At 38.2% G+C, this 8,252-nt stretch overlaps 1 protein-coding gene across 1 annotated transcript in view; it reads right to left on the bottom strand.

Moving 5' to 3' along the window:
• Positions 1 to 1,051: 1,051 nt before the first annotated feature.
• The window catches only part of MACROD2 (mono-ADP ribosylhydrolase 2), a 1,942,726-nt gene continuing 1,935,525 nt past the window's right edge, over positions 1,052 to 8,252 (bottom strand). The window contains exon 19 of the mRNA XM_045078428.1: positions 1,052 to 4,920. The gene's annotated coding sequence lies outside the window, so the exon portion shown is untranslated. The remainder of the gene's footprint in view (positions 4,921 to 8,252) is intronic.

Here is an 8,252-nt window from a genome sequence, read left to right as displayed (position 1 = left end):
TCATTATTACCTTCTAGAACAGTAAAACTGAAAGCATCTCTTCTGAAGGAGATGGAAGGAATTTGATGGAATACATATTTCCATTTTCAAAAGAACACTGAGTTTTCCCCATAGTGATTTTGGTTGATCCATGGCCAAGCTCTTTAAATTGTGTAATTGCATCATAAGTCCCTCAATAACAGACTGAGGATCATGGTTGTAGTGATCCCATAGCCAGCCCAGTGGCTGGCTCATAAAATGTTCTCAGAAAGAATTCCGGTAATGGAAAGTGGGTTCTGAAGGATGAACCAGTGTTCATGGAATCATGATCTTCATCTCAACAACTTCTACTTCAACAACTTCTTGCTCCTCAGAGGCTGTTGCTAGGGTAATTAGCTATCTAGTAGCATTCTGAGAAAAAAAAATATATATATATACATTGGGACATGTGTCTGTACAAACTACGCTATAGTTTAATTTTTAAAGAGCTTTTATTTATGTATTTAAAGAGAAAGAGAGAGAGAGATCATGTGAGTGGCAGAGAGAGAGAGAGAGAGAACCTCAAGTAGACTTGGAGCTGAGTGCAGAGACCCACACGGGCTTTGATCTCATGACCCTGAGATCATGACCAGAGCAGAAGCCAAGAGACCAATGCTCAACTGACTGAGCCACGCAGGCACCCCTAATTTTGAAAAACATGGCCACAACATTGACATCTCAGTAAAGGACAACTATTGGTAAGTTCAAATTACCTTAAAGGTACAATTTTAAATACACAATTTGCAACCAAAACATCGTATTAAAAGAACAGTTTGAGGGCACTTGGGTGGCTCAGTGGGTTAAAGCCTCTGCTTTTAGCTCAGGTCATGATCCCAGCATCCTGGTATCGAGCCTCGAATCGGGCTCCCTGCTCAGTGGGGAGCCTGCTTCCTCCTCTCTCTCTCTGCCTGCCTCTCTGCCTACTTGTGATCTCTGTCTGTCAAATAAATAAATAAAATCTTAAAAATAAAAAACAGTTTGAGTTATTAGTCGTTTACGTGAGGAAACAAAAATTACAAGACACAAATAATTCTACTTTATCCTCTCAAACCAATTTTATTCATATTCTGTTCTAACAAATATAGTACGAAGGCAACAGTTGTTTAAGTTTTTTAGTGTATGGCACAGATGAAAAGAAACAAACAGATTTCGAAGCAGTCCAGCATTTAAATGCCGGTTTAACAAAAGAGGCACGTATTATTCTATTTAGCAGTTTATACCAGATATCAGAAGACATTTTTTTTCCCCTTGCAAGCAACAACTACATTTATTTGCATTAAGTAAAAACATATCTTGATCAAGAAAATTACTTTTTTTTTTCTGATTTTCCTTTATATCACAAATGTCAGGGTAAGGCAAATCCTTAATGAATCATATGATAAAAACCCTATTCCCCAAGAAAATATATTGAACGTATTCTGCTAACTTTGTTATTTTTCAAAGCAAAGCTGACATGCACCACATACAGAGAAAAGTCATTTCAAATCAAGTGCATCAAGCAGAACTGTATTAATTCACAAAGAGGCTTTTCAGTATTTCATAGAAAGATTTACAATTAGCTGCGGTGGCAAATATGTGACCCACTATCACAGACAGTATTTTGGATGCCTCCTTTGTAAGCTTTTATGAAAGAAGACTTGTCCATCATCTGAATAGTTACTAACTGGAGGAAAAGCCCCTTTGTCTCTCTCACAACGACTACCTTTCTAATTAGGACTACAGGTTCCCCTGCTATGGGCAAGTAGTGTTCCTATGAAACCTGTCCTTAAGCCAAAATGGGGTAAAGCAAAGAAACAATTACCATTCATTTATATGGAAATATTTTTGAGTCTTCCCAGACCCTCTTCTGATACCATAGGGCACATTTTGCTAATGGATGCACAAAATAAAATGAGATAAAGCACAGATGTTCACAGATGCAGGTCAAAGCTATGGCGGCTTGATGCTGAGATGCTGAGTGTGTTCCCAGGGAAGGAGCTCAGCGGGGCCATTCTCCCTGCTTGCAATTTTTATAAAAGCAAAAGCTCTCTTCGGGGATTTCTTTAGGTGAACGGTAGCAGGTACTAATGTAGGTCTTTCATAAAAGCAAAGTGGCATAATGCAATTTCAGAAAGCAGGGACATCTGTATTATGTTGAGAGCCTACTTTGATCCTCTGTATGCAAACATGACTAATATTGGGTTATCTTTCTCCCCCTCTCCCTCACGGTCATGCCACATAGCCTGGCAGGGGTGTGGTTGGAAATTGACATCCGGGATTCATGTGCAGGAGAAGCAATCTGCCTTTCAAATTTTCCACTGTATAACCTGTTCAATGACAGCGCCAGTGAAAAAAGGGTTTCCTGTGTTGAGGTGTCTTCGATATGGCCAAGACAGATTTTTAATCTCTTACTATTGAAATGCAAAGTGACTTCATTGTTTGTTTTAAGGATAAAAATCTCATAACCAAATAGCAACCAAAAGGCATAATGAGGCAAAAATGAAAACCCAATGTAATTATAAAGTTTAAACAAATTCAGGAGTGGGGCTAGGAGACTGACACCTCATTCTCTTAGTTTTGATCTCAAAGATTTCTTTCCTTTTCCTGAAGTTCTCATGCAGAGATTTCCCTCCCCCATTCTTACCCCGCCTGCATTTAAAATGAAGGAATAAAAATGGCTGTTGTGGATGATAAAGAGACCATCCTGAATGAAATAATTCCAGTCTCCACGGGTCCTAACGGGGACATTGGGTCTTTTTCATCATTGTCCATTAAGAAGTCCCCACCCTGCTTGTCTCTGTCATGTTGTTTTTAGCTGTAACTCATTCCTGGGCGTGAGTAGCACGAACATGTAGGAGTCCCTGGAAAATGTGCTCTTAGCACTCCTTGTCCAGTCCTTCACAGAGTGATGGCAACTTTCAATTAAGTTGTAAGGATGACAAGAAATACAGAAACTCTCAGGATGTGTATGACATCATTTCATGGATCACTTAAAATGGGACTTTCCCTTGTTTTTCTAGAAAGCCATGTCTCATGGCAGTAGGAGACATATACATTTCTATACCAAACTGTAAAATGACAGCAGAAAGAGAAATGGCCACGTTCCAAAATCATGAGGTCCCTTAAAAATCATTGCTGTTAGGCTGATAAGCAGTTGTTTTCTTTCTTTCTTTCTTTTTTTTTTTTTTAGAAATACAGGATGTTAGAACATCCTACATATGCAGAAATCTAACTAACTAATGATTCTAATATATCAAAGAAGCCATCCAGAGGGCCAACAAATTCCAAAAGGGCTGAAACAAACTTCATAGAAAGAGAAGAAGGTGGATTTTCCATCGAGGAAAGAGCAAAACTGAAGAAGTCTGTGGAATATTTAGAAAACAGAACACCCTTTGATTTTAGAAATACCCAATTTGATCCATTACTGTTCTCCCTCCACTAAAAAATATATTTATATATTTATATATATAAATAACTCACAGTTCTAAAAGACCTTATAAGGAAGGTGGATTTGACGAAATATGCAAGAAGCGTTATCAGTTTCCTCAGAAAAAAATACACTGTTCTTAGAACCTGAGGAAGATGTGGGAAGCAGGCATCTTGCCTTGTGTGGGTCACTATTGATGTCCTCTCTGGGACAGACACCTGGGACAATTTCTGACTTCCTCCTTGGCCGCTCATCCCCTGTGCCCATTGTACCACTGGAATCTTGGCTTAATAATGCTGCTGCTCCCCTTCAAGGCCATAATCAAGGGATTTCTGGGAGTGGGGACAGGCTATCAAAGTAGTTTTGGATTTGGCATGAACAAAGCAGACTATTTAAAAGCAAGCCAGAACTGCAAGCAAGACCACCAATTGCCTCTAACTTCAAATGAGAATGTCTGTGGGCCCTCAAACCTTGGGTAAAGACAAGAGGTTCTTTTATGAAAAGTGTATATATAAGAGATTTCAAGTAGAACTTTTAATATTCATAGACATATGTTTGGATTCTAAATGCAGCAGCCCCCCTCTCTCAACTAAAACACCTCGAAGAGTGTCATCCTTTCCAAACTGTGTCCCAAAGAGTCACATCTCACTCGTGGGCTCTATGCCGAAGCACACAGTAAAGACCTCATGAACCTGGGGAGATCTGCGGAAGGTCAGGGTCAAAGAATGTACCTGCAGTCCTGGCTGGGAAGGGAAAGCCCCCACTGGCTGTAGGGGGGCCATGCCTTCAGGGTAATGCCTCTACATTCTGCCCTGGATGAAATCCTCCTTCCACGTTCTTCATTAACCACATGGAACAGAGTTGTACCTTGGGAATCCCTGAATATAATGCCATTTTCAATTCATTGTCCTGACCTTTTTCCAAGTGATTTCTGAGCATTTTGCCCATTTTCTCTCCTGCTTCCTCTGTGGATTATACTGATCTTGGGCTTGAGGATTCCTGAAATTTAGCCTGCAGTATACCAACAATCATCTTCTGTCTCTTTCTTTGAAGAAACCACTGTATCGACCAGCTTTGTGACATAATCAAGAAAGCAGAGAGGGACCAGGATACACCTGTGAGTGTTAAACTGTGCCACTGTGACCCTGGGAAAAGTCACTAAAGAGAAAAAAACAGAAATTACAGGGATAGTGCCTGAAAGACGCATTGACGTGGGACCCTTTGCCAAGTTCAAGGAAACTTTTTTTTCTTTTTACTTTTTTTTTTTTTTTTTGTCTTTCTTTTTTTCTGCAGGTAAACAGAACATAATGCAGCTGGAGAAATTAGAGCAAAGGATTCCCTGTCCTTTCGTGGGACTTGCCCCCCCCATACCCCCCTCCTCCACAGCTTGCACTCCTGTCTTCCTACACCCACCCCCCAAGGGCCAGGAGAGGCCTGCAATGCCTAGGACCACGATTGACTTCCATTTCTTTGTTCCTTTGCTTCATCTTGTGCCCCTGGCAAAGACAAGGAGAAACCATTTGTTAGATGAAAGATCATAGATTTCGTAGATTTAACAAGGAATATCTTTTTAACACAGTCATTTAAATGTTTCGTACCCCTCAAACAAGCCTAGGAATATCTTCTCTGACTATCAAAGTACTTTGGATACTGGAGCTGTAATTGCTGGCACAGGGTATCTTTAAAGAGCATATAAATCACAGCTAATAAATGTATGCTACCTTGATGACTTGTTTCCACTGATGGGGTGATTAACTCTACTCTTCAAAGTATTCTTTGAAACACCTAATCTTGGATTGATGAGTCCTCCTTTCTAGGGTCCATTCACACACACTGGTTTCCAGAGCTCGACACAGGAATAATGGTGACAATTTTCATAATGCTGACCTGCAGAAGTCATTGATGGCTGTCCCACCACTTTGAAGTCTTATTAAGTCTCTGCTGTGTTCCCCACTTGGGAGAAGACACTGTGTCTTAGATAGTCTTTATCTTTTTAGATTTTAGAAAATGTGGTATAATCCACATAGAAGGAAATGCACAGTTCTTAAGCCTACCTCAGTCTGTATGAACAAAGGCATTCATTTAACCCACACCACTATCAAGATATAAAACATTGCCATTACCTCAAAAGTTCACTTTCCAACTATTAGCTCCTGCTGGAACCAGCAACTGATCTGATTTCTATCCCCATAAATTACTACGTGTCTATACAGAAGAACTGAAGCAGATGATCTCCGAGTTAATTTTCTCTCTGGTGTTCCTATGAATCTTTAAAGTACTCTTTGAGGTGTGTGTGTGTGTGTCTATTTAAAATAGACAAAAGTAGATGAGAAGAAAAAAAAATCCTATGTACTCCCTCCATTGATGATAACTTCTGCAGTTAATATTATGGAATATTTCTTTATGGTATTTTTCTGAATCTCTTATACAAAGATATACAATTATAAATTTTAATTTTAAAAATGAAAATTGCAAACATATAGAAACCTACAAACAGTATAACATACCTAGAATATATTCCCTTTCCAGATTTAATAAGTGCTAATATTTTTCAAATTTCCTTGCAATCTTTTACTTTTTAAAAATAAAAGACTGTAGGTAAATTAAAGTATTTACAAATTAATTAATTTAATTTATCAATAGGTTCAACTATTTCTCTTCCTTCCCAGAGATTACCAAACCCTGATAAGTGTGGATCATTTTGCATGTTTTTATATTTTTACACAAATATATATTCACAAATAACATACATAACAGAAAGTATTTAGTATTTTTTGTGTATTATAAAAAGCACATCAGTAGTAATTTTGTTTTACCCTATTTTTAGGGTAATTTATTATTATAAATTTATAATCAAAATATATTTTGATTTGCTTTTGTATTTATCATTTTCCTTGGCCTACAGTTGTTTCCTGCTTTCCTCTGGATTCAGTTTTCTTCTTACTATTGTACATCCTTTAGTAGCTTTTAAAGAAAGGGTATGTGAAGAGCAAACTTTTTTTTCCCTGAAAAATGGCAGTTATTATCTTCTTAAATGATAGTGAAACTTTACTATAGAACTCTATACTGACAATTGTTTTTATTCATGTTTGAAGACTCAGAATTATTCTACTATCTCCTGAACTAAATTCTAGATGTTGGGAAGCCTGCTGTCTAGGCCATACTTATTTTTTTGTAGGTTAACTCTCCTTTTCCTTTAATTGTTTTCCTTTTTTTTTTTTTTTTTTTCTTATTCTTTCTAGTGTTCTGCAATGCCTGTGTTGGGTTTATTTTAAACATGTCTGTCTTGTGACTTACTATTCTTTTAACTTAAGAACTCATGGACTTCTATCAATTTCTGATAAATTCTCAGAAATTATCTTTCAAATACTATCTACTATCTCCTTTTAGAATGTGTAGTGAAGACAAACACATTGATAATTCTCCTTCCTGCCCCCATGTCTCCTCATGTGTCATTCATATCACTACATGCTTATTGGCTTTTTTCAAATTTTTCTTAATTTTTCATAGTGTTACCCTTTTCTTACAGTTTTATATGTGCTTTTAATCTTTATTTTCTTTTAAATGTACTTATTCTATAAAATCTTCAGAATTTTCTGCTCTCTCATTTTCATAATGCTAATCATCATGTCATTTCACCCATTGATTTTCACTCATGGTAGATCACTTCATCATGTGTGTTTTTTTTTTTTTAAAGATTTTATTTATTTATTTGACAGGCAGAGATCACAAGTACGTGGAGAGGCAGGCAGAGAGAGAGGAGGAAGCAGGCTCCCCGCCGAGCAGAGAGCCCTATGCGGGGCTCGATCCCAGGACCCTGGGATCATGACCTGAGCAGAAGGCAGAGGCTTTAACAACACTGAGCCACCCAGGTGCCCCATTATGTGTTTTTGTAAGTCTTAAAGTTGTGAATTCATCTTCAGAGAATTTTTTTCTTCCATGGGAATTCCAAGTGATAGGTTTACTTTTCCATTTGTTATCTAGAGCAGGAATGATACTGGTCTCTAATCAACTATTAAATATACAGTCTGTGTATTGCTGTCTGACTGTGGGTGGCATAAGTTTGCATTTCAAATTCATGGTATTTTTGTGTTTTCTACCTATCATAGGAGCCTTCTTCCTTCCCCTCACTGCACTCTGAGCAGACAGAAGTCTCCTTGTTAACATCTTCAGCTGGGAATCCCAGACTTATCTATGTAAATGTATCAGTTTTCATATCTCCCCTTGAATGGCTCTAGGTCCCAGGTGGGCATTAGAATGCAAGGATCTAGCCATAGGGCTGATCTCTGCATCTATGACCAATCAGCAGCCCTTAGGGTTACTGCATGTTCAACTCACTACACTACTGCTTTGGCTTTCAAATTCTTATTTCTGGCACCTTTGCTTTCATGTCAGTTGAGCTGTGTATTTAAACATTTCTTTGTTATAATTTATCTCATTTCTAAACATTCATATTGGGAGATGTGCTATAAAACCCCACCTTTCCAGTTACTGTTGCTACATCACAAACCATCCCAAAACTTAGTGGCTGAAAACAAAATGGTTTATCATTTTTCATGTTCCTATAGGCTTGGAGCCAGCTGGGCAGTTTATCTGCTCCAGGTGGTATCCACTGGGGCCAAAACACCCAAAATTGCCTTTCAGTTTCCAGAATCTCTCTCCATGGAGTCTTCCTCATTCTATAGTAGAGGCGAGCTTCTTACAGGATGGTTGGATTCCAAAACCAAGCATTTTGAGAATGTAAAAAAGGAAGTTACAAAGCCTCTTAAAGTGTACCTTGGTAACCGCCACACTTGGACTGCCATGTTTCTCTAGAACCATGTTTCTC

This window comes from Mustela putorius, unplaced genomic scaffold (assembly GCF_011764305.1).
Source record: "Mustela putorius furo isolate JIRA1106 unplaced genomic scaffold, ASM1176430v1.1 tig00000253_pilon_pilon_pilon, whole genome shotgun sequence".
Classification (NCBI taxonomy): Eukaryota; Metazoa; Chordata; class Mammalia; order Carnivora; family Mustelidae; genus Mustela; species Mustela putorius.
This window is presented reverse-complemented; position numbering and strand designations above follow the sequence as displayed.